The sequence below is a fragment of the Oryx dammah genome, unplaced genomic scaffold (assembly GCF_014754425.2).
Source record: "Oryx dammah isolate SB20612 unplaced genomic scaffold, SCBI_Odam_1.1 HiC_scaffold_2, whole genome shotgun sequence".
Classification (NCBI taxonomy): Eukaryota; Metazoa; Chordata; class Mammalia; order Artiodactyla; family Bovidae; genus Oryx; species Oryx dammah.
In genome coordinates, this window is record NW_024070186.1 from 31934054 (window position 1) to 31960672 (window position 26619).

Consider the following 26619-nt stretch of genomic DNA (forward strand, 5'->3'; position numbering starts at 1 on the left):
TGGAAATGAACAGAGATCATTTTGTCATTTTTGAGATTGCCTCCAAGTACTGCATTTCAGATTCTTGTTGACTATGATGGCTACTCCCTTTCTTCTAAGGGATTCTTGCCCACAGCAGTAGATATAATGGCCATCTGAGTTAAATTCACCCATTCCTGTCCATTTTAGTTTGCTGATTCCTAAAACATCGATGTTCACTTTTGCCACCTCCCGTCTGATCACTTCCAATTTGTCTTGATTCAAAGAGTGGTGCTGCAGCTGTGTGGCACTGGAGCAGTGGCTGCCTGGTGCTGGAGGTACTGTGAGGAGATACCCCACATCCAAGGGTAGAGAAGCCCCAGCAAGATGCTAGGCACTGGAGTGGTGGCTGTGCGGCGCGGGAATGACTTTGAGGAGATACCCCACATCCAAGGACAAAGAAGCCCCAGCAAGATGGTAGGAGGGGTGAAATCAGGACCCAGAGACTCCATAGAGGCTGAGACAACTGTGTTTGAGTGTCTCCTGAAGAGGTATGGGTCAGCAGTGGACTGCTGCCAGGGCAGGGGCTCTGGGGGCAGTAGACCCTGGTATGGCATAAGCCCTCTTGGAGGAGGTTGCCATTAACCCCACCATAGAGCTGCCAGAACTTACATAGGACTGGAGAAACAGACTCTGGAGAGCAGAGACAGAATCTTGTGTGCATCAGGACCCTGGAGAAAGGAGCAGTGACCCCACAGAGACTGACCCAGACTTGCCCGTGAGTGTCCAGGAGTCTCCGGTGGAGGCGTAGATTGGTGGTGGCCTGCTGCAGGGCTGGGGGCACGTGCAGCAGTGTGTGCATTTGACCTTTTGAAGGAGGTTGCCATTATCTTCATTACCTCCACCATAGTTTGGCCTCAGGTCAAATAACAGGGAGGGAATACAGCCCCGCCCATTGACAGAAAATTGGATTAAAGATTTTCTGAGCATGCCCTGAGCTTTCCTGGTAGCTCAGTGGTTGAAGTGTCTGCCTGCAATGCAGGAGACCTGGGTTCGAGAACAGGATCCAGTTTCCCCCTCAGTCAGTCTCTCCCATTAGGAGGATTCCATAAGCCTCTCATCCTTCTCCATCAGAGGTCAGACAGACTAAAAACCATAATCACAGGGAACTAACCAATCTGATTACATGGACCACAGCCTTGTCTAACTCAGTGAAACTATGAGCCATGCCGTGTAGGGACACCCAAGATGGACAGGTCATGGTAGAGAGTTCTGACAAAACGTGGTCCACTGGAGAAGGGAATGGCAAACCACTTCAGTATTCTTGTCTTGAGAACCCCATGAACAGTATGAGAACCCCCAAAAGATAGGACACTGAAAGATGAATTCCCCAGGTCAGTAGGTGCCCAATATGCTACTGGAGATCAGTGGAGAAATAACACCAGAAAGAATGAAGAGATGGAGCCAAAACAAAAACACACCCAGTTGTGGATGTAGAAATGAGGGGGATGTAAATCATAAGCACTAAAGATTTTTCTGGAGAGGATCCAGTCATTTTCTAATCCCAAATTCTGGCTTATTTTGTGTAACAGTTGCTTGGTTGACTTGAATGGGAAACAAAGTTGGCAGCAGAAAGGAGAGAGATAGACATACTGATTGCTGCTCAGTGGATTCTAATATGCTTCCCTGTCTTCTAATAAAAATGAAACAATCCTTTGTGACTGGGCTTAAAGGGGGAAAGGTTTATGTTTTGCAGTCATTTCCAGGAATAGGATGAGATGGAGCCTTTTTGCAATATGTTTCTGATAGCCCAGAGCAAAAATCTTTCTCCTTGGGCTTCTCTGCTTCTTCTGAGTGATGGGAGAAAACAAACCATTGCACAACATAGTTTAACCAAGTTTAGATGAAATATAATTTTGGTAGTGAAATATACACTCTAAAACTTTAGGGCCCAACAGCCAACAAATATATGGAATAACTTTTCTTTAAGGGATTTGAACACTATGAGAGATGAAGCAAATAATATAAGTCGTATTTTCTTTTCAGCCCACATGCACACTCAGAGACATAAGTAACCACACACTCCTGCCCACCCATCCTACTTGCACACCTGAAACATCTCATCAGATGTTAGAGTTTTTTGGAGTGAGTGAAGGATTTTGTTTTTGAAGGATGTTTGTGCTGTGCTCAAAGCTCCTTTATCTGTAGTCTTAGAGACCTCAGCTTTTGAGGTTTTATTATTTCCATAAATTACCCACAGTTGGTATCACTCTTCTCTTTTCTTATAATTAAATGCTTCCTGTTGAATTATCTGATTGTGTCCATCAAGAACACGGTCTATGTTCTTGATCACTAAATAATGTGACATCACGCTTAGGGAATATGAAAAACTCATTCAAAACTCAGCACACAGATGCTCCCCCATAATAAACAGTCTTGAAAATATGTCAAGGCATATCTTTCTTTGTTAGCTTCCGCTTCACTCTCCTTCTTAATGCTTAGCAAACAGAAATTGCCAGAAAATTAAGCACGAGCTTATGAAAGATGTTATTAATTTGAGAACTGAGTTGAAAGAAAACCAAACTTAAACTATTTTATACTTATTGGCTGAGATGAGAGCACATCAGTTCCTACAGTCCCCAATTTGGAGAAGGCAATGGCACCCCACTCCAGTACTCTTGCCTGGAGAATCCCATGGACAGAGGAGCCAGGTGGGCTGCAGTCCATGGGGTCGCGAAGAGTAGGACATGACTGGGAGACTTCACTTTCACTTTTCACTTTCATGTATTGGAGAAGGAAATGGCAACCCACTCCAGTGTTCTTGCCTGGAGAATCCCAGGGATGGCGGAGCCTCGTGGGCTGCCGTCTCTGGGGTTGCACAGAGTCAGATACGACTGAAGCGACCTAGCATCATCAGCAGCAATGCTTTAAGGAAGGTGTGGTGCTAAAAGCAGCAGAAAACTGCTTCAATTAATTCTAATCATCACCATCATTAAGCAGTTCTATTTAGAGTGCTATATTAGGTAACAGGGAGTCAAAAACAAATAATAAGCATTGCTCTCCCTAGAACCCCAGTGCTGAGAGCTAATAGCAGATGGTTTGATTTTAACTCAGGGGCCACAGATAAAAGGCTCCATTCTTGCTTACCAATTCCCTGAACTCTCCAGTTCCCTGGTAAATTTCTTTTGCACACACTCTTACACTTTTTTATTTTTTTTTTAAATGGTAATGTTTGCAGGAAAAATCCACTCCATTGTAAGGGGCACATTATTCTGAGAGCATAGATTTCCTCACAAATACCAGCATCACTTCCACTGCTCTGTAATAAGTGACTGCAGCTGTTGCCATGGCAATTTTCATTTTTAAAAATACTGTATCCACACAAAGACAGGCAACACAGCTGTTTCCAGGAGGCATCCTAAAACACGCCCAGATGGAATGATGCTACTGCCTTTTGCCAGAATGAGAGGGACATGTGTATAAGTCCAAGCAGAGCTAAAGATGGGGCTGTGGCTGTGCCCCCATAAGGGTTTATTGGAGGGTGACTTAGAGCTGTGAGAGTTCAACTTATCCCGTTTCCCCAGGTAGATACTTAGCACCCGGTTGTTGTTATTAAAATAATTCTCTCCAGTAGCTGCCTTAAAAAAGACATCCTCATCCCCCAAATCTCAATGCTACTCCCAGAACATTCCAGAAGCAAGTTCTACTGACAGCACTCTCTCAGGACTTACTTATCTGAAGTTCCATGGACCACATCAATGTGTTATTAAAATGCTGCAAAGGAGTCAATGCAATGTATTTTAAATCATTCCCCAATTTCCATTTGGGGAGACAGCGCAGCCTGCTGCTGTCCTGGTCTTTCAAAAGGGAAAAAAGTTTGGTTTTCTCTGTGTGGGGTGCAGTAGGCATCAATGAAGACAAAAAAAAAAAAAAAAAAATCCATACCTGGGGAGTTGCCATTTTCTTTAACAATGACACTATGGTTCTCAAGGAGCAGGACACTTTTGTTTGTTGTTTTGTTGCCTTGATTTGCATGGCAAACCAGATGCTGAGAATGATAGGCTGTGGTTAGTCGCTCAGTCATGTCTGACTCTGTGGTGCCATGGACAGAAGCCCATCAGACTCCTTTGTTCATGGGGATTCTCCAGGGAAGAATACTGGAGTGAGTTGCCATTTCCTCCTCTATGGGATCTTCCCAACCCAGAGATGAATCCAGTTCTCCCACATTGCAGGCTGATTCTTTACTGACTGAGGCACCAGGGAATGATGTGAGTAGCTTCAATATGTTGGTGGCCTTGGGACTTCCCTGGTTCCAGTGGTTAAGAATCCTCCTTGCAATGCAAGGGATTTGGGTGCGATCCCGGGTCAGGTTAACTAAGATCCCACATGCTCCTGAACAACTAAGCCTGCGTGCCACAAGTACTGAGCCCATGAGCCACAACTAGAGAGTCCATGCATTGCAACGAAAGATCCTGAAGGATGCAACTAAGATCCAACACAGCCGAATAAGTAAATACATTTTAAAAATGTTGGCAGCCTCAATCCCTCATTCTAAACAAAATTCAAACTAGTTCTCCCTTTGTAAAGCTGAAGGGATAGTTCTTGCTGTCACACAAGACAGGAGTGGGATCGACCAGCAAAGTGGGAAAAGAAAGTCTACCATATGCCTCATGGGAAAAGGGTCTGAAAAGAAATTATATTCCCAGTCTCATACTATGACTTATCTCGTAAAAACATAGTTATGTTTCTGGAATTCTCTGTATTTTATCAAACAATCAGTTACAGCTATTTTGTTATTATTAAGATCATTGAATTATAAGTATTATTATACGGTATAAGTAACCAAATGCCCAGAATCTAATAATAAAAGGATTTTACTTGGAAAGCACAAGTGGTCTTTTTATTCTGTGAGGAGAGCCTTTATTTGCAAAGAAATAATGGCTGTGCTTAACATCTGAGTAATCAGCAATCTTTGCGGTGGTAGTGGTTATTAAACATAAGGTTGAGATGTGACCCACAAATAATCCGCAGGAAGCTGTGGGGCTTTATGAGCTAAACAATTGCCTGTGTTTGGTCCTGACTTGGCCCTGATACTCTCTGTGACCTAGCAAAAGACCACTTCTTTCCTTTGTGCTACCGCAATGCAAATGATGCTGAGGCTGACCGCATACTAGGCTAGGAGGCAAAAGAATCCAAGTTACTTCGCTGCTGCTGCTAAGTCGCTTCAGTCGAGTTCGACTCTGTGCGACCCCACAGATGGCAGCCCACCAGGCTCCACCATCCCCGGGATTCTTCAGGCAAGAACACTGGAGTGGGTTGCCATTTCCTTCTCCAATGCATGAAAGTGAAAAGTGAAAGTGAAGTCGCTCAGTAAGTATCTGACTCTTCGTGACCCCATGGACTACAGCCCGCCAGGCTCCTCTGTCCATGGGATTTTCCAGGCAAGAGTACTGGAGTGGGGTGCCATTGCCTTCTCCGCAGTGCCCTGAAATATTCAATGTCATCCATAATAAAATACATAATAAAAAGGAAATAAAACAAACAAACTCCTATGGTTCCTTGAGACCTGTAAGAAATCAAAATATTTCATTTGTCTTCTCATCATGTTGCAAAGTAGGAAATCAGTGGCTCTCTTCATTCTTTTCTTTTTTAAAAAAACTCAGAAATCAAAGGAAATATGGAGAATGAAGTCACTCATCCAGAGTTTAGCAAGTAATCAATAACTGTTCCAACAGTTATTGGTTTTCTTGGCTTCTTACCTATATGCCTAGTCCTGCTTGCAGATATTTTGCTGCTCTGAAAAGTAACTAAACAGAGACATTTCCTCTAGACAGATTAGAATTCTTTAAGCATGCAAAAAATAAACCAAAGTAGAACTCATTAATTTATCAGATTTAAATATTAACATTGGTAAGTCAATCCTTAATGCTAATAAATGTTATTAGCTTTTTAATATTAATGAGGTACAGAGGTTGGTGACATTCTTGTTCCTCAGTGGATTTGAGAGGACTGTCCCGAAACTCAACTCTCAGTAAGTCAGAAAAACTGATCAGTATGAAATCACTCATGTTGACCAGCAACCATGGATAAGGAAAGAATCCGGAAATTATTTCATAGTCATTGAGAGGAGCAAAGGTAATGAAATATGGGCGATACAGAATGTTAAATAGACCAGAAGGGTGAAATATATATTTTTTCTTTCTTTTTTTTTACAAATGCTTTCAAATACTTCAAATCCTCTTTTTTCACTGTGCCCAGGGCTGAGAGAAGAGACCCACCGGGCTGTCTTTCTAGCTCTTGGCAGGGCTTGCTGAAGATCAGAAAACAATATGCGGAGGAAGCTCTGTGTGATTTATCTTAACTGGGTATAAGAAAGTGACGATTGGAGATGTAAGTGGAAATGATGCAAGTATATTTAACCACACATTTCATTTCCCTTAGACCTGGGAAGCTAGAGGGAGACAGTCTAAATAATTATAGTAAGAAGGTTATCTTTCAAAATTTCTTCTCTTTAATTAAATTCCAATATGATTATTTCTATTGGTTTTCATGCTTATTCATTCAGCGAATATTTGCTGAGTGCCTACTAAGTGCTTGGCACGATTGTAGATGATGGTGATATGTCAGCGAATATAAGCGAGAGGGGCGGCGTGGGGAAGCAAACAGACGATAAATATGAAACCAACAATCAATCTTTTGAGATGGGAAATGATCTGTTACCCTCCCCAAACAGATTTGAAATAATTCAAAATTTAAAATTATAAAGTGACTTCAGAGACAATATCTTATGAGTTTCTTCGTATTCCAATGAAATGTTTTGTCATGAAAGCTCCATTTTGTAGATTTAGGGGTTGAAATTAAGCAAAGTTAAGTGACTCAGCCGAATTCTTTTAAACAGTGAATATTGCTGGGGAAGGGGATGGGGGTGGGAGGTGAGGGCAAGAATAGGTTGGAAGCCTGGGATTGACATGTACACGTTGCTATATTAAAAAGCGATTACCAACAAGGATCTCAGTATTTTGAAGTAACCTAAATGGGAAAATGACAAATCTAAACAGCATATTAAAAAGCAGAGATATCACTTTGCCTGAAAATGTCCATAGAGTTAAAGCTATGGTTTTTTCAGTAGTCATGTACGAATGTGAGAGTTGGACCATAAAGAAGGCTGAGTGCTGAAGAATTGATGCTTTTGAACTGTGGTACTGGAGAAGACTCTTGAGAGTCCCTAGGACTACAAAGAGATCAAACCAATAAATCCTAAAGGAAATCAAGGACTGATGCTGAAGCTGAAGCTCCAAAACTTTGGCCACCTGATGCGAAAGGCCAACTCTTTGGAAAAGACCCTGATCCTGGGAAAAATTGAAGGCAAAAGGAGAAGAGGGTGACAGAGGACGAGATGGTTTGATGGCATCACTGACTCAATGGACATGAGTTTGAGCGAGCTCAGGGAGATGGTGAAGGAGAGGGAAGGATGGTGTGCTGTAGTCCATGAGGTTGCAAAGAGGCAGACATGACTTAGTGACTAAACAACAACAAATGGGGAAAGAATTGAAAAAGAATAAATACATGTGTGTATAGCTGAATCACTTTGCTTTACACCTTAAACTAACACAACACTGTTAGTCAACTATGCCCCAGTATAACAGAAAATTTTTAAATAAAGAAATAAAATGATCAAACAACAAACAAACAAACAAAAAGAGTGAACAGGGAAGCCAGGGTTTAAATTCAGAACATCTTCTTAACAGCCTAGGTAGCTCAGCTGGTAGAGCATCAGACTTTTAATCTGAGGGTCCAGGGTTCATGTCCCTATCCAGGCACCAAAAAATAAATAAACGAAATAAATTCAGAACATCTTTCTTTAAAACTTCTGCTCTTTTACTGTATCATAGCACTTCCAGGATTAATTTAACATTTTGTGTACCTATGTACAGCCTGGCATGTTACAGTCCATGGACTGGCAAAGAGTCGGACACGACTGAGTGACTGAACTGAACTGAACTGAACTGAACTATACAGTTTTCAAGTGAAAGTGAACGTCACTCAGTCGTTTCTGACTTTGAGACGCCTTTGGAATCCTCCAGGCCAGAATACTGGAGTGGGTAGCCTTTCCCTTCTCCAGGGAATCTTCCCAACCCAGGGATCGAACATTGCAGGAGGATTGCAATGTGCAATCCTCCACATTGCAGGAGGATTCTTTACCAGCTGAACCACAGGGGAAGCCCAGGAATACTGGAGTGGGTAGTCTATCCCTTCTCCAGGGAATTTTCCTGACCCAGGAATCGAACTGGGGTCTCCTGCATTGCAGGTGGATTTTTTACCAACTGAGCTATCAACAATTCTCCAAAGTCATGTATTTAACCTTTCCACTCTGTATTGCTAATTTACAGCATGGTGGATTAACCACTGCTTTCAAATTGCACTGTGAAGGGAGCAGGGTTAGTGCCAGACCCTCTGGGTTTGACAGTAACTTTTGCTACCCTAGAGGCAGTGACTTAACTGAGTACAATAGCCTATAGGACTGGTGTCCTTACAGTGAATTTGCTGGGGATGGTGGGTGGGGATGTGGGGGCGGGGATAAGAGGCCGTGCGTGGCACACACAACACCATGGTTACATATGACACCCTGGGGAGTCACTGATGCTTTTCTTTGCCTCTGTCGCCTCATTTGTAAAAAAGGAATGATAATTACATTAGTTTACCTTAACTTATCTCAGGGTTGTCATAAGAATCATATTGTACAATAGATGTAGGAAAACTTTGTGAATGGTGAAGTGTAATTATCACAAAAAGAATCCTCTAAATCAGCTGTCTGATGGATGACATGTAGCTAGACTAGGCTTCTCACTATTTCCACTCAAGAGGACCTAAGTGTTCTGCTGAAATTTGGAGCCAGTGCCATGGTGTGAGCAAAACTCCAGCTAACAGAGCAGGTTCTCAAGCCCAGAGGCCTGCAAAGCACACCTTTTAGGGGTTCTTTATTGAGCCTGTTATCTAGCTGTCATTTAAAGTCATCCAGAAGGAAGACCAGTTCTGTATATTTTGAAAAGCGCCTGAACTCGATGGAAGGTGTCCATATGTTTGCACAAAAGCCCTGCTCCCCCTGAAGACTCTTCTGGGAGATCTGCAGATTCTTCTGGCAGAATCCCCATTGGGCTCAAGACCCTCCCCCCACATCCCCACTGCTCCCACATCCATCCCAGAACCTCGATTACCATTCCTCTGACCCCTCACCCTGCCCTGACTAAGACTTGAGGCCTTGCTGGGGAAATTTTCTGGAGGACTTCTCCTCTGTTACATTTCCAACCTATAGAAAACAGTTTTCTCATGTTCTCTTTCTTATTTATTTAAACAAATTTCCATAATACCTTTCTTCAATTTTTAAAAACTTATTACTCCTGCAGGTTTTATTTGTTCTTAACGCTATCACATAAAAAAATTAACTTTGCTGTTGTATTATTTAATGTTTCAAAGTGGCTGAGAGTTGGGGAGGCCTGTTGGACGAGTTTGCTTTGAAAACTCACTGGTTTACTCATTATGAGACCAGCAGCACGTAGCCGGTCCCGCAGCCACAGGCCTCCTTCCTGTGCGTGCTCCTGACCCTGCTAGAGGCCCTGGCTCAGATCCAAGGGCTCTAGGTCAACACCTCTCAAGATCACAACGGTGAGATCTTAGCTACAGTCTGCCCCTTGAGAAGTTTTTCTTGGTGATGAAAGTACCAAGTCAGTTGTTCCAAACACTCATTAGCTCTCTTTAAAGGGAATTTAAGCAATTTTTTTATCCTTTAGAAATTCTTAATATTTAAGTACATTAACTTTAACTCTATTTAATACTAGCATTTGTGTGCCTTTTAATTAATATTTCATTCATTTTTAATGGCTTAATAAATCCTTTTAAAAGGCTAAAGGAAATGTAGGCACAGGTGGGACAATTCTGCATGTAGTCTAAAGTAAGAGAGCCTAATCTCTTTTTTCCTGGCTGAATATAACCGATGCTTAGCTCTGTAATATTGTGTAAATTACTTAATCTTTCTGTATAATAGGGATGATAAGAGTACCTGGCTTTCTCCAAAGAAGTCCCTTTCACAGTTTAAGATGGTTCCCTTCTTTAGCTCTCTCCCCAAGGACCATTTAAGACACAGTCCTACTAAAAATCAAGCATGTGAAATAGCATTTCTAAGACTTGAGGCTGAGAATGCTTGTGACCGCACGTGAGCTTAAGGGTTTTAAAGCCAAGAGTTTTCTTCCATATTTTATGAGCAGAAACCTATGTGCAGCTCTTGTAAGTAATTAAACATAATCAGCTATCTTTCATGGAAACTGTTGGTCTTATCACTGCAAGGGTGGGAAAGAATACTCACATCAGGTCTATATATTTCTACCCAGTAAAAGGTGCATTTGTCTCCTGGGACTGGAAGCATACACTTGTGCGTGCTCAGTAGTGTCCTACTCTTTGTGACCCCAGGGACTGTAGCCCACCAGGCTCCTCTGTCCATGGGATTTCCCAGATAAGAATACTGGAGTGGGCTTCCATTCCCATCTCCAGGGGATCTTCCCAACCCAGGGATAAAACCTGTGTCTCCTGCTTTGGCAGGCAAATTCTTCACCACTGAGCCACCCGAGAAGCCCAAAGAAGTATATCTGTCTCTCATCAATCAACACATCAATATTGACTTGCAACCGCAGGAGTCAACTTTGAATGGTCTTCATTCACTGCTTACAAGTGATCACATCTGAGATGCGAGAAGGACCATCTAAATTACATAAGAACCAAACATCCTCGGTTGCCGTGGCAGTCATCCTTTGAGATAGCCTGCAATGATTCTTGACCCTTGGCACCGACACCCTTGTGTAGTCCCCTCTCACACTGTACCAACGCTGGTCTGTGTGATCAATAGAAGTGATAGTACATCCTGTCTGAGATTAGATTTAAACAGTTACCACAACCTCCATTTTGGTTGCTCCTTCTTTCTCTCATAGGCATTACGTCATAATCTTTCAGTCTTTCTCTTAGATTGCTCTATGAAGGGGAAGTTAAGTCATGACCAGCCCTATGGAGGAGAACGTGTGGCGTGAAAGTTAAACAGCTATGTGAGTGAGCTTTAAGTGGATCCTTTAGTCCTAGCTGAGTCCTCAGAGACTTCAGTGCTGGCCAACAGCTTAACTGCAAAGTCATGAAACCTTGAACCAGAGGGTCTCAGTGGCCCTCAGGGACAGTGAGATGAATGTTTGCCATATCAAGCAACAAAGTTGTTGGGTAATTTGCTACCCAGCAATGGATAATTGATAGTTACTTAAGGTCTAACTTGGTTTCACATCAGATCATCAGGAAACAACTTTAAAGAGCTCTTATATAATAGCAGTGGCTTTATGTAGTTAGGGATTACTGCTTTACTTTTAGCTTTTGTAGTTGGCAGATTTTTAAAAGGTCAATTTGAAGGATAATTTTGTGTCTTTCATAAGACTATAATCAAGAACATTGTCTATTATGTCACCCTATGCCCTACTTTTCACATTTCAATAACAACACTGGCAGATAATTTGTGTATTTTCTTTAGCTGGCTTGGAGAACAGTGTAAACTGACATACTTCCCTTTTCACTTTGTTGCCAGGAGGCTCTGAACAAAGTTTAGTGCCAAATTAAGTATCTAATTATGGGCTCCCCAGGTGGTGCAGGGGTAGAGAATCCTCCTGCCAGTGCAGGAGACGCAGGTTTGATCCCTGGGTCGGGAAGATCCCCTGGAGAAGGGAATGGCAACCCACTCCGGTATTCTTGCCTGGGAAATCCCATAGACAGAAGAGCCTGGCGAGCTACAGTCCTTGGGGTCACAAAAAGTCGGACATGACTAAGCATGCATGCACTAAGTATCTAATTGGTGCCAGATACTCATCTTCTTGTTTAAGAGATGACTTATCTTTCACTTATTATCCTTTTTGAAAGTAAATGTTCCTTAGTCCCATAAACTAACTCAAGTCCTTTGTGGATATAATTAAGGCTAATTCAAGATACTATGAGTTTGTTGAGTAATCGTTAGGTGCAAAGCAGGGTAGCAGGCCCTAGAAATACAAAGATGAACAAGACAAGAAGTAAGGCTTCCTTTTAAGGAGCTCAAAATCTGATATTGAACAATTACACGGAGAGCCAGTCATAAAACCAGCGGACAGTCCTGTTCATCGCAGGGTGAATAAAGCAGGATGAAAGTGTTGGGGAGAGAAAAATGATTCCTGACTTGGGACAAAACCAAAACTGGACCCGACGAAGAGGGAGAGGCTGGCATTACTACTCAGGGAAAACAAGAGTCATCTAGGATTTCCCTCGCGGTCCAGTGGCCAATGCAGGGGGCATGAATTTGATCCCAGGTCCAGGAGATTCCACACGCTGAGGAGGCAACTAAGGCTCTGAGCTGCAATTACTGAGCCCAGGCCCTTTAGCCTGAGCTCCAGAACAAGAGAAACCACTGCCTTGAGGAGCCTGAGCGCCACAGCTAGAGAGTAACCCCCATGCACCACAGCTGGAGAGTAGCGCCTGCTCACCACAACTAGACAAGGCCTGTGCGCGGCAATGAAGACCCAGGGTGGCCATAAATAAATAAATAAATAAAAGAATCATTTTAACAAGAGTCATCTTGATTATGGTGAGGAGCTTAGTGCGGCTCAAGTAGGGGTGAAATGAAAGTGGAAGTGTATGGGGTACAAGGGAAAACAAGTACTATGCCTCTGACTACCTGGGAACACAGTTTATAGGGAAGAGATGGCAACACAATAAAGGCCATTTTTTCCACATGAGTACTGATCAAATTAATAAATAGCTAACATACAAGGGAATAATAAAGCTATTTAATAACAGTTTACAGCACTCCCACTCAGCTGTAATACTGCTGAATTCTTGCACAACTAGAAAGAAAGAATAATTTAAAATTAGAAACATGTCCAATTCTTATTAATTATCCACAGATTCTGTCACGTTTCCAAAAAGGGGCCCGCGGGTTGAAACAAGAGTTAGAGAGAATTCTGGAGGCCCTGCTTCCAGTAAAACCACGAAACCTCACAAAGATCCAAATGTACCAATACAAAGCAAAAATGAAAGCCTTTTCTGCTCTTTTCTGTTGGTCTAAACCACATTGGAACCCACTGTGTTTACATTTATTACAATCAGTAGTATGTTTTCTTTACAAGACCTCGGATTACTCCCCCAAATAAATATGCTTCCCTTAGACTGCGTCAAAAGAACAGATTGTCATTCTGACCTTAGTGAGTCAAAGTGCCTAAATGCTAAAGCATTCACCAACTAACCAGATTAATCATCCCTTTGCATATTTATTAGGAGCTGAATGGTAAGTTATTTGATGGCACTCCACAAATTTTTGTACTTTAGACCAGAAGCTACAAGCTCAGGTGCCAGCAAAGCCACACCTATAACGTAAAGGAACTAGCTGTCTGTGGAAATGAGGGCCAGGGATGAGAACTCCCTGTTTTCAGTTGTGGCACAGGCATGCTTTTCTGGTTATTTTTAATTGTCTGTGAGAAACACTTAAAATCTTAACCATTATGTAAAATTGGCTAATTTTTAAATGTTAGAAATGAAAACAAAATTTTGAACACTGTGTGGACTGAACAAAATGTGTCTGTGGACTGAACAAAACCCATAACGCATGGGTTATGACCAGTAGAACATATGTTTGTAACTTCAGCTTTAGGTAATCATATTAGCAGATGTTATCTTTGGCACATATTAAGAAATTGTTCAGAAACCACTTTTAAGACGTGCATTTGTTTTCAATGACTTTATGACATCGCCTAGTGCTGACAGGAGGACATAGCAGTGTTAAGGAAGTTAAGTGTCCTCAGAAAGTTGTTAATAGGTGGTTCATGCATCCAGCAGAATGAAACTTATATAGAGTCCCTTCCTGTATTAGTGCATATAAGTTTATACGTGAATTATAACAGGTTCTTGAACTCATGGCTGAATGCAAAATAAAGAAATGGAAATTCCCGAGTAAAAAACGAAAGGAAAACTGAAAGCAAGAATAAGCCCCACTTGATGCCACTAAAAAAAAACAACAAAGCAAAACCCTCACCAAAGACAAATTTGTGTGCTTTCTTTAACTGACCTGAAAGAGAATTCAAATCAATATCCTTCACTTTTCATTCTAACTTTGTTTAATAAAAAGATTTAAAAATATATACATAGTTTAGAAAGAGCAACCACTGTGAAGGAGAAGCAGGGAAAAAAATTAAAAAGGGAGAACTTGAACCAAAAGAAACAGAAACAGCAGCACAGTCTGAAATACCCTCTTAAACAGCTACATTTAAAATAATTAATAATACATTAATATATATAACATAATGAAAATACATAGCCAATTTTAAAAAGAAACAAACCAAAATCTACAAAGTAAATGCTAACTGCTCAGTCATTTCCAACTCTTTGTGACACCACTGACTGTAACCCACCAGACTCCTCTGTCCAAGGGATTTTCTAGGCAAGAATACTGGAGTGGGTTGCCATTTCCTTCTCCAGGGGATCTTCCTGACCCAGAGACTGAACCCAGGTCTTCCCCAATGTAGGCAGATTCTATACTGTCTGAGACTACATTCTAGGAGAATTTTTATGTAATTGGATAATCATATTAAGTTCTGAGTGGAATAAACTAAAATTAACACACACATTCAGAAAACTAAGATCATGGCATCCGGTCCCATTACTTCACGGCAAACAAATGGGGAAACATTGGAAACAGTGAGAGGCCTTATTTTTGGGGGCTCCAAAATCACTGCAGATGCTGATTGCAGCCATGAAATTAAAAGATGCTTGCTCCTTGGAAGAAAAGCTATGACCAACCTAGAGAGCATATTAAAAAGCAGAGACATTACTTCGCTAACAAAGGTCCATCTAGTCAAAGCTATGATTTTTCCAGTAGTCATGTATGGATGTGAGAGTTGGACTATAAAGAAAGCTGAGGGCCAAAGAACTAATGCTTTTGAACAGTGGTGTTGGAGAAGACTCTTGAGAGTCCCTTGGACAGCAAGGAGATCAAACCAGTCAATCTTAAAGGAAATCGATCCTGAATATTCATTGAAAGGACTGATGCTGAAGCTGAAACTCCAATACTTTGGCCACCTGATGGGAAGGGAAAGATTGAAGGCAGGAAGAGAAAGGGATGACAGAGGATGAGATGGCTGGATGGCATCACCGACTCGATGGACATGAGTTTGAGCAAGCTCTGGGCGTTGGTGATGGACAGGGAAGCTTGGCATGCTGCAGTCCATGGAGTTGCAAAGAATCAAACACGACGGAGCAACTGAACTGAACTGAATGCACACTTAGACATGCTGTAGTGAAACTGCACAATTACAATACATAGAAAGAAAACCAAAATCAACCAGAGAGAAAAAACAGATTAGCCTTAAAAATGATAATGGTTACAGAGTATATTTTTAATCAATAGTAACAAAGCTCAAAATACAGTTTTCTAATACGTCCAAAGTTCTGAGGGAAAATATTTGTCAACTTTGAATTTTATGGCTAGATAAACTATACTTCAAAAGTGAGGACAAAGTAAAGAAAAATTTAAGCCAAAGACTAATAATTTACTGGTAAATTACCACTACTGAGATAATTTGCCAAAAATCTCATGCCTTTAGTAAAATAATCATTACCAGAAAAGTTTTAGAAAAAAGAAAGCTGGACACAGAAGAAAGAGCGGTTTATAACACAATGTTAATTAAAGAAACTATTAAGTGTAAAATAAACCAAAATAAGCATTAAGTGTAACTACAATAATTACTTGGTTAAAAATGAGGTGGAATTAATAAATAATTAATCACATGAATGATGGAAGGAGTAAGAAGAGTTAAAGCATTTTCATTTTTTGGTGTTAACCAGGGTGATGCTAGAGATATTTATTTATTTTGGACTTTGTTAATTACAGATGCTATGTGAATTATGTATTTAAAATTTAAGGATAATGACAAAAGTAACAAAAGAAACTGAAATGATTCACTTCACACTGTAGAACAAAAATATAAAAGAGACATAGGTCATTCAATAATCCAAATGAAAGCAGAAAAGGAGAAAATAGGAAGTATTGAAAAATATTTACATGAAAAGTACAAAGTAAGGTATATGTGTGCATGCACATGTGTGTGCAAACATGACATGCTCTATTAGCCTATTTCACCATTTAGATATATATATTTTATATGTAATAATGTATAGTAAACTGCATATCATATAATGTGTAATACATGTATTATATATTACATTAATTTTATACATAAAATTCTCACATGAGTACACAGATACACGCACACACAATGATTTTACTTTTGTAATGGCGAAAAGATGGCAACCACTTAAAGGCCCATTGATAGGAAAATATACAAATTTTAATATATTTATATCATGTTAATTACTCAGTAATTAACATGAGTGGATTATACCTAGAATTACAAATATGGATAAATCATAAAAAAAGATGATGGCAAGTGGATTAGCCACTCAAGAGTTAACAGTCCTCCTTTTTCCCAGTGACTTTTTCTAAGGAAGTTGAAAAGCTAAAATATTTGATAACTTGCCCCTTCTTGCAGCAACAGGTATATCAGTTCTAGCAAATGAGATGAATGAAATTCTCTCTGGGTGTTTTTTTCTTTCCTAAATAAAATGACAAAAGTTAGAAAGAAAAAGGTTTTGAGTGTGCCTTTCCTCCTTGTCCCGCCTGGAATATGAACTGAGGTTTCGTAGACAACTAGCCAGCAGGTGAGGAGTTACCAAGGGACGGTGCAGAGTATGACACATAACGTCACTATCCTCTCTGATGATGCCACTGAGCCACTGGGTCAGAACAGGACCCGCTTTCCTTAGATTTCTTGTTTTGCGAGACAAATAACACTCAATTCTTTAGTATCCTATAGCGTATTTTTCTGTTACTTGCTGCTGAACACAACCTAATTGAAATAAATAAGTACAGTAAAATACTATTTTTGTACATTTTTACATAAAATGTACAAAAATGTGTTATATAATGTATACAGATACATACAGACATAGGACATAATTAAGAGATGGTTGAGAAGGACAAGCAATGACTTTAGGGTAGTAGCTACCTTCAGGGAGAAGGGAAATGGGAAAGGAAGAGAATTGGAAGGAAAAGGAGTAAACAGTAGTTATGTTTTTTATTCCTTAAAAAAGCGTCTTAAGGTAAAATCAATCTTTTGGAAAAAAATCTGAGTAACGGGTACATTTTTTTCTGTATACGTCTATGTAGTTGAATCACTTTAAATATTTTTCTCTAAAACAAATGTGAAATCACATCAATTTTCCAGTAACCTATGATGGAACATGTTCTGTTATGTCTGTTGTATGTAGTGTTATATAACTTCCTTATCCAACCTATTTCCACACTCCCATGAGTTAAAGTAAGGATGAAGATAAATCTATTTTCAATCAATCTGTTCAGGTTCAGATTTGCTCCAACTGTAGTAAATGACCTAAGAGAACAGATATCTGGGAACCTTTTATGCTGCAACAGACTGAGTAAATAAAAATTGTGGAGAGTGTTCCAAGAAGTAAGAAAGCATGATGACTGGCAGCTGGAGTCAGTGTAAGCAAAAATATAGGATAATGACAAGCCTGAAGAAATCTCAGATCATGGGCCAATTTGCTAGAGGGCAAGCCAGCTTAGAATCAATATTTTTTCAATTACATTTAAACACTGTTTCACAATCTAGTATTTGGACAGCAAGTTAGTAGTGTTGTAGTTATTAATTTTAAACAAAATTTTGGCTGTATGAAATATGTATTCTCATAGGGAAAAAATGAAAAAAAATTCAGAGTGCAGAGGGTATAAAATAAAAAGTGAAAGACTCCCTCTCCAGGCTCTTAATTCACACTCCCAGAAGTACTATTAATATTTCTTCTGCTTCTAGAACTTTTATGCATGGATTAGCAAATATATAACTCTCATTTTTTAGAATAAATATGAAATAATATCATATGTATTATTCAGTAAATTGCTTTTTAACTTAAAGTAATATATTGAATATCTTCCAAATTAGCTCCTATATAACTATCTCATTCTTTTGGACAGTGGCAAATATTCTATGAAGTTATCACACCTATTAAAGCAATTCTGTATTGGTAGACATTTAGGTTTTTTAATTATTTGTTTTTACAAATAATGTTGTATAAGTATCTCTTTTCCCTACAGATATGCCACTTTTATCATATCCAAAATTCCTACAAATGTTTGTGTGGATTTTTCTAACTCTAGGCTTCCATAAAGCTGCCAGCTTTTTCCTTCACACCACCAAACGTTGATGGCTAGAGTCTCATAATACATTTAGTATCTGGTAGAACTTATACCTGAGTGTTACCCAGGACTTTCAGAATTTTCCTTGAATGTTTATTTTTCCAGATAAGATTTAGCATCATTCTACTAAGTTTAAAATATCCAGTCTGTTTCTCTGAGCAGTCAGCCCTTATCACACACTCCACCTGTAGAGGATTTACTGAGGAAATTGAGGCAGGGAGGTACTGGACTGGGGACAGCAGGCACAGAGGAGGAACAGTGGGATACAGAACCGAGTAGAGGTGGGGTGAATAGAAGCCACATGATAAACTGTGAGAGCCCTTAGATCCTTTACCATGAGGTCCTCCCAGCATGATGGTAATCTACTTATACCTCTGATTAGAGGGACTATTGGAGAAGGTAATGGCAGCCCACTCCATACTCTTGCCTGGAAAATCCCATGGACAGAGGAGCCTGGTAGGCTGCAGTCCATAGGGTCGCTAAGTGTCAGACACAACCGAGTGACTTCACTTTCACTTTCCACTTTCACTTTTCACTTTCATGCATTGGAGAAGGAAACGACAAGCCACTCCAGTGTTCTTGCCTGGAGAATCCCAGGGACGGCGGAGCCTGGTGGGCTGCTTGTCAATAGGGTCTCACAGAGTCAGACACGACTAAAGTGACTTAGCAGCAGCAGAGGGACTATTTGTAGATGCTCACTAATTCACAGGTACTTAGATTTGGAGCTGCCCCCAAATAAAGGCCAGATTCCCAATTACCCTACAATAAGACTCACCAGTTGACAGTCTAGACTTGTTTCTAGCCCATATCCTGGGCCTTGATCTTCCAAAACCTATTATTAGTATTCTGAGGCAAGTGAAAATATTGCATTCATGAAACAAGAATAGGACCCTAGAAAAAGAAACAATCAAAAACAAGAAAGGGCTTTTACAAAGAAAAATACAAGAGCCAAAATGAAAATTTCAAAATTGGAACATAAAGTTCAGCAAATATCCTTGAATAAATGCAAGTGGAGAGAGTCCTAAAAGAGTAGGTGCTTAAACAGTTTTTGATGCTTCGGAGAAGAAGGCCAAATTCTTGTAAAGTACAGCTTGGATAGAACCAAAAGGAAAGGTGAGGCAGGCTTGTTGAGTCAGTGGGATGAAAGTCAGTTTACAGGGGTTAAGGAGGGCTTTGGGAAAGTAGAGTAGTACAAATCATGTACTCGTGTTGGTGATGCAAGGAAGAAGAAAAATACATTCATAGTAAAAGTACATAGAGACAAGCAAAAGTACTATTTAAGGAAGGGGAAATAAGGGCATAGCTTAAAGAAAATAATAAAGGAGATGATACAGAACAAGTGATAAACAAAATAGAGGAAGATATGAGCTTAGAGATAAAGTCTTAAAATGGACACAAAGGGATGAGAATCCAAGTGAAGACAGTTACTCTAGCAAGAAGGGTAGTTTATCTGATACTAACGAAAAGATTAAGAAGACTTTGGGATTGACATGGGGTTGCAAAGAGTTGGACACGACTGAGCAACTGAACTGAACTGAACTGAACACTACTGATACTATGTATAAAATAACTAATGGGAACCTACTGTATAGCACAGGGAACTCTACTCAGTGCTTTGTGGTGACCTAAATGGGAAGACAATCCAAAAAAGAGGAGATGTATGTATATATATAAGGCTTCCCAGGTGGTGCAGTGGTAAAGAATCTGTCTGCCAACGAAGGAGACAGAAGAGACATTGGTTAGGTCCCTGGGTCGGGAAGATCCCCTAGAGGAGACATGGCAACCCTCTCCAGTATCCTTGTCTGGAAAATCCCAAGGACAGAGGAGCCTGGCAGGCTACAGTCCATGGGGTTGCAAAGAGTTGAACATAACTGAGAACACACATATGTATATGTATAGCTGATTCACTTTGCTGTACAGCAGAAACAAACACATTATAAAGCAACTGTATTCCAAAAAAAATTTTTTTTAATGTATTGCCAATTTCAAAGAGCAGGAAAAAAAAAAAAAAAGATAAAGTTAGGAAAGATGGTATGTTAAAGTCTGGTTGATTGTGTAAAAGTCAATTTATAAGCAATGACGGGTATTACTATAAGTCAATTCATGAAGAAATTCAGAAGGAGGGGGAAAGAATCAGAGGGTTAAGGAGCATAGAATAGATCAGAAACATGTTAAATGGCAGAACAGTTGGGGCTCAGGATGAATCACTCTCTGAATCTTCATGAGAGACAGACACTTACAGCAAAACTTTAATGGGACCCAATAAAGGTGATTGGACATAGTTCATAAGAAATTTGTTAAATAAGATAGTTTAGTCAAAACAATGAATTGCTGAAAATAATAATCAAAAGCACATGTTTTTACCCACAAATAGGTAACCTGTGTGCTCCTTCAGCTTATTTTATCATGTTTTATTTTTAAATATTTTTGTCAATTTCCAGAATATTTTTTCTTTTTCCTTAAATTTTCAATATCTATTTTTATCATTATTATTGTACCTATCTGTAATAGAAAACTTTAGCAAAACACACACAGACTCACAAATAAAACTAATATCCAACAATAGACGACTGGTTAAACATTCTCAAACACTAAGTATGGTATAATATCATTTTTGAATAAGGTATATATATATATATATATATATGTTTTGCATATGTATGAGCAAAGAAATGGTATATTTACAATAGTGGTTGTCTCTAAGTAGGTTGGATCATGGTGGGGGTTCTGATATATATCTTTTTGTTTCTCTGCAATTTATGATTTGTATCTAAGGTACATAAATTATTTTTATTTATAGATGAAAAGAAATAAAAATGCAAAAAAGGAAAAGTACTAAAGTCTTTTAGATTGCCTTTTAGGTACTTTCCTTTAATTTATAAAATTGGAGTTAATTCTTAGTCAAGTGTATCTACTCAGCAGTGAGGCCTGTTCTGTGGTTTCCTTATATACTGCCTCATGCCTTTTATACAAAAAGCTATAAAGTCATGATAGACTGAAGGGAAATATTCTTTTTCCTTTTTTTACCCTCAATCCATTAAAAACTTTTTCAAACAATTATGGCAGGCATAACCCCCAACTATTGAGTTTTTAGGTTCTTTTTCAATGTAATATATATATTTTAACATTTAGTTCCCCGGTATTCTGGGAGATGGGGTGGTGTGGGAGTGAAGAAAGGTGGAAGAAACAGCAAAAAATAAAAAGAAATAATCAGAGGAGAACAAAGGACTGTAAAACTGATCTAGGGCACTTCAAAAATCAAGCTGCTACAATTTAAAAAAAAGGAATATTCATTTATGGAAAAATATTATTGTATTCAAAAGATCAGCTTATTTGTAGCCAGTTGGTCTTTAAAGTAGTTTTAAATTGGATCCTGTCTTGCAAGATGATAAGGAAGTGTCCTAGGGCTGGAGCTTAAGTAAAAAATACTACTGGGTTGATTCAGAGTGGATCTGGGTTGGAAAAAGCAAGAGGTTAAGGACAACAATATTACAGAGGTCGACATGAACCAATTGGAGATAAGCAGGGAATACTTTTAAGTCAAAGCTTCCAGTCAATCATCAGTGTTGCATGCCGGCTAAGTTGCTAGTCGTGTTCTACTCTTTGCAGTCCTAAGGACTGTAGCCCACCAGGCTCCTCTGTGGGATTCTCCGAGCAAAAATACTGGAGTGGTTGCCGTGCCCTCCTCCAGGGGATCTTTTTGACCCAGGGATTGAACCTTAGTCTGTCTCCTGCATTGGCAGTCTGGTTCTCTACCACTAGCACCATCTGGGAAGCCCATCAATGTTAGAAGTATCTAAAAGACAGGTAATGAGGGCTGGACTCCACCCCAAACAGCATCCCAGCCTGCCCTATGTGGGGTGCATCGCTGCAGAGTTACACTGGCATTCTCTCCAGGCACAGACAGTGATGGCCATTGGTAGTGCAAGCTTGAAGAGAGGTGGGTAGCACTGTGTATAGCAGCATACCGTTAAACTTTGCATTTTCAGCCTGTTTCAAGGTCTGAACCCTGAACCCTTGTGAATATGCATGAGTGAAGCGCTGTTAGACAGAATATTGGCTGCAAGGTAGAAGCAAATCCTATGCAATCCTATTGCCTTCAGACAGTCTGTCTCATTCATGGGCTAATCTTATATAAATGAGCAACGATCTGGCCTGGCTTGCAATCACACTGACCTTCAGGGTGGAGCCCTTGTACTCTGACAGGTTTGCAAGAGAAACCCCGGAGTTAGGATGCCAGATTCCCAGTACAGAAGCAGAATTGAAAACAGAGGTAAATAATTGTTTCTTTGAGGCGATTTCAAGGTTCTCCAACGAAACTGTCTGTTTATCAAACCTCCATTTCATAGTATCCTTTTGTTTATAGAAAAGCAGACCAAAATACCCACAACTAGTCTGAGCAAATTTTAAATGACATGCACAGGAATCCCCAGCTAATTTGCACCTAGTTATAGTTTCATACATGCCTGAGGGCAAACTCCATGACACTTCTCGCTGAAATATTCCAGCCTGCCACTTAGAGAGGAACACTGTGATTTCAATTTGAATATTATATGTAAACAAAAGGAGTTTCTTTAATAGCAACTTACTTAAAGAACTGCCTTAGAAACCTAAAGCACTTTAAGAAAGCTAAATCAGACCAATATGGACTTTTTTTCCCCCCTAATGTAGGAAAAAAAAGAAAGAAAAAAAACTCAGCAGGGGCTGAAATATGTGACAAACAATTTGGAAGCAGCTGTGCTGATTGCGATAGTCTCCCAATAACATACTGCTTGTATTTTCTTCTCAGTTTGATTCCTTGACTCCAGGAAGTATTGGAAAGATACAAAACAGTTTCTTATGGCAAGGTGCTTTTACTGTGATCAATTACCTTTCCTTCTGTAAGCTCTGCTGTGGTTAGTCACAGGATTAATGTCTAAGAAGGCAGAGGGGCCAGGGCCCTGAGTTATGCCTGTCTTTTTCTTTTTTCTCTTCTTTTCAAATGCACCTTCAAATTGAAAAGTGTGTAAAAGGAATTTCAAACATCAATAGCAATGATTAATTTTCTGGCAGTTATGGATAATAAGTTACTAACAAGAAAATTAAATATAGAACCATAAAGAATTTATGAAAATTACTGTAATTTTAATACGTTTGAAGCCTTGGCAACCAGTCTTCAGAGTATATTAAAACCTCTCAAATTTTGCAATTAAATCTTATGACCACAAGATCTACCACAAATATTTATTAAGTGCTACTAGGTGGTATTAAGTTGTAGTAAACTCAGTATTTCTGGTGATTTTATCTACATTTTTTTACAATGTCATCTGGAATTTGTTTTTGTGTAAGGTGTGATTTTCTTCCTGTCTTTTTATAATTAGCCAGCAAAATGTCCCAACTTCATCTTCTTCATTTTTCACTGAATTGTTACTTTAAACATATGACATGTGTGTATGCATGTCCACAGATACATCTGTTTATTTCTGGGTGTTTTATTTTGTTTATTTGACCTATCTATTCCTGTACTAAGCTTCCCTGGTGGCTCAGAGGTTAAAGCATCTGGCTCCAATGCGGGAGACTCGGGTTCTATCCCTGGGTCGGGAAGATCCCCTGGAGAAGGAAATGGTAACCCACTCCAGTATTCTTGCCTGGAGAATCTGGTGAAGTGAAGTGAAGTCGCTCAGTCATGTCTGACTCTTTGCGACCCCATGGACTGGAGAATCTGGTACTGCATTGCGATAATTATAATTGTATCATCTCATTATGCTTTATTTTTCAGGATTACTTTAGATATTATTGAAACTCATTTATTCTCCTATATAAAATTTAAATTTTATCCAGTTTTAGAAAAAGATTACTTTTGAGAATTGCATTACATTTTAAACTTAATTTGGGGAGAATTAACATTTTTAATAATGAATTTTCCTATGTAATAGTGTTTCTCTCCCCTCTTCAGATTTTATAATTCTTCTCCTATAGTTTCTGAGCACTACCTCTGCTTATGTTTTCCATTGCCCATTGGCTCTAGGGTAGCATCCAATAGTTTGAATGAGTCTGGGTTATTCCTTTGTTTCCTTTGGGGGAGTCTTCAAGGAGCCATGTGATGAGTACACCATCTCTGAGGGTTAAGCCTAGTGTTTCCTAGGCTCAGTTTCTGTCTAAACAAGTCTTTTTACTTGCGGTAAGCTTGTATCAATTTCTGATCCCCTTCTACTCAACCACCACTCTTGCTACGCATCATTTAGTAAGCTATATATTTAGTTCTTTGATCGGTCTTTCTGGCTCTCAATCATTTCTTACTCTCTTTTCTAATGAGCCACAAAGCATATTCAGAGATCCTCTGGCTTAGGAGAAAATAGACTATGCAGAGCTCTCTTCTGATTCCAGGCAATTTAATTCATAGTCTTCCAACAGACAATAGGAGGACAATCTTACTGACTGCCTAATAAAATCAGGAGAAATTGCTCTCTGAATGTGTTATGACTGGATCATGTCTTTGCTCACATGGCATGTAATAGAGATCCAGGACGATTTAAGGTGGTTTTCTCTTTTTTGGGTCTCTTTATTAGTATAGGAAAGAAAAAAACCATAGTTAGGACATTGAAAACGTTTCACTCTCATAATGGGTGGTAGAACTATCAATTCAGATTATGGGATCCATTTATGTGTCAGGTGGGGTACTTGTTGTGCTCTCAGATACTATCTAATTTTATGACAGTCTCGGGTTTTCAAAAGGCAGCTGTGAACCCAAATATCTGAAATTTTTAAAAAAATGGCTATGAAAGCTTAAGTTCATGTATCAGTATTAAAACAACCACAGGAAGTAAGTCAGAGCCAATAGTAATGGTAAAATAAATGCAGCAGGCAATATTTGTTGAGTTTTTATTATACATTGGATGCTATAAATAATTCATCATCATTGTCATTACAACAATTGCATGGCATATGTAAAACTATACAAAAAAAAGATCTTAATTAACCTGATTACCACAATGGTGTGATCACTCACCTAGGGCCAGACATCCTGGAGTGTGAAGTCAAGTGGGCCTTAGGAAGCATCACTATGAACAAAGCTAGTGAAGGTGACGGAATTCCAGCTGAGCTATTTCAAACCCTAAAAGATGATGCTGTTAAAGTGCTGCACTCAATATGCCAGCAAATTTCGGAAACTCAGCAGTGGCCACAAGATTGGAAAAGGAATCTTGTATTTGCGTACATCCCACTTGCATTTATTCAATCATTCCAGTCCCAAAGAAAGGCAATGCCAATGAGTGTTCAAACTATTGCATTATTGCACTTATCTCACATGCTAGCAAAGTAATGCTCAAAATTCTCCAAGCTGGGCTTCCACAGTACATGAACCAAGAAACTCCAGCTGTTTAAGCTGGAATTAGAAAAGGCAGAGGAAGCAGAGATCGAATTACCAACATTTGCTGGAGCATAGAGAGAGCAAGAGAATTCCAGAGAAACATCAACTTCTGCTTCATAGACTACGCTAAAGCTTTTGACTTGTGGATCACAACAAACTATGGAAAATTCTTAAAAAGAGAGGAATACCAGAACTCCTTGCCTGCCTCCTGAGAAATCTATATTCAGGTCAAGAAACAACAGTTATAACCGGACATGGAACAATGAACTGGTTCCAAATTGGGAAAGGAGTACGTCAAGGCTATATATTGTCACCCTGCTTATTTAACTTATATGCAGAGTACATCATGTGAAATGTCAGGCTGGATGAAGCACAAGCTGGAATCAAGACTGCTGGGAGAAATATCAATAACCTCAGATATGCAGATGACACCACCTTTATGGCAGAAACCAAAGAGGAACTAATGAGCCTCTTGATGAAAGTGAAAGAAGAGAGTGAAAAAGCTGGCTTAAAACTTAACATTCAAAAAGTGAAGATCATGGCATCTGGTTCCATCAGTTCAGTTCAGTTACTTAGTCGTGTCCAACCATTTGCGACCCCATGAATTGCAGCACATCAGGCCTCCCTGTCCATCATCATCTCCCAGAGTTCACTCAAACTCACGTCCATCGAGTCGGTGATGCCATCCAGCCATCTCATCCTCTGTCATCCCCTTCTCCTCCTGCCCTCAATCCCTCCCTGCATCAGAGTCTTTTCCAAATGAGTCAACTCTTCGCATGAGGAGGCCAAAGTACTGGAGCTTCAGCTTTAGCATCATTCCTTCCAAAGAACATCCAAGGCTGATCTCCTTTAGAATGGACTGGTTGGATCTCCTTGTTGGTCCCATCACTTCATGGCAAATAAGATGGGGAAACAGTGACAGACTTTATTTTCTTGGGCTCCAAAATCACTGTAGATGGTATCTGCAGCCATGAAATTAAAAGACACTTGCTCTTTGGAAAAA

At 39.6% G+C, this 26619-nt stretch overlaps 1 protein-coding gene and 1 non-coding gene across 2 annotated transcripts in view; one reads left to right on the top strand and one right to left on the bottom strand.

Moving 5' to 3' along the window:
* The window catches only part of SLC9A9 (solute carrier family 9 member A9), a 640928-nt gene that overhangs the window by 354669 nt on the left and 259640 nt on the right, over window positions 1–26619 (bottom strand). The gene's annotated exons all lie outside the window — the stretch shown is intronic.
* On the top strand, window positions 7706–7778 carry TRNAK-UUU. The gene has a single exon. It is a non-coding gene; the product is annotated as a tRNA-Lys (tRNA).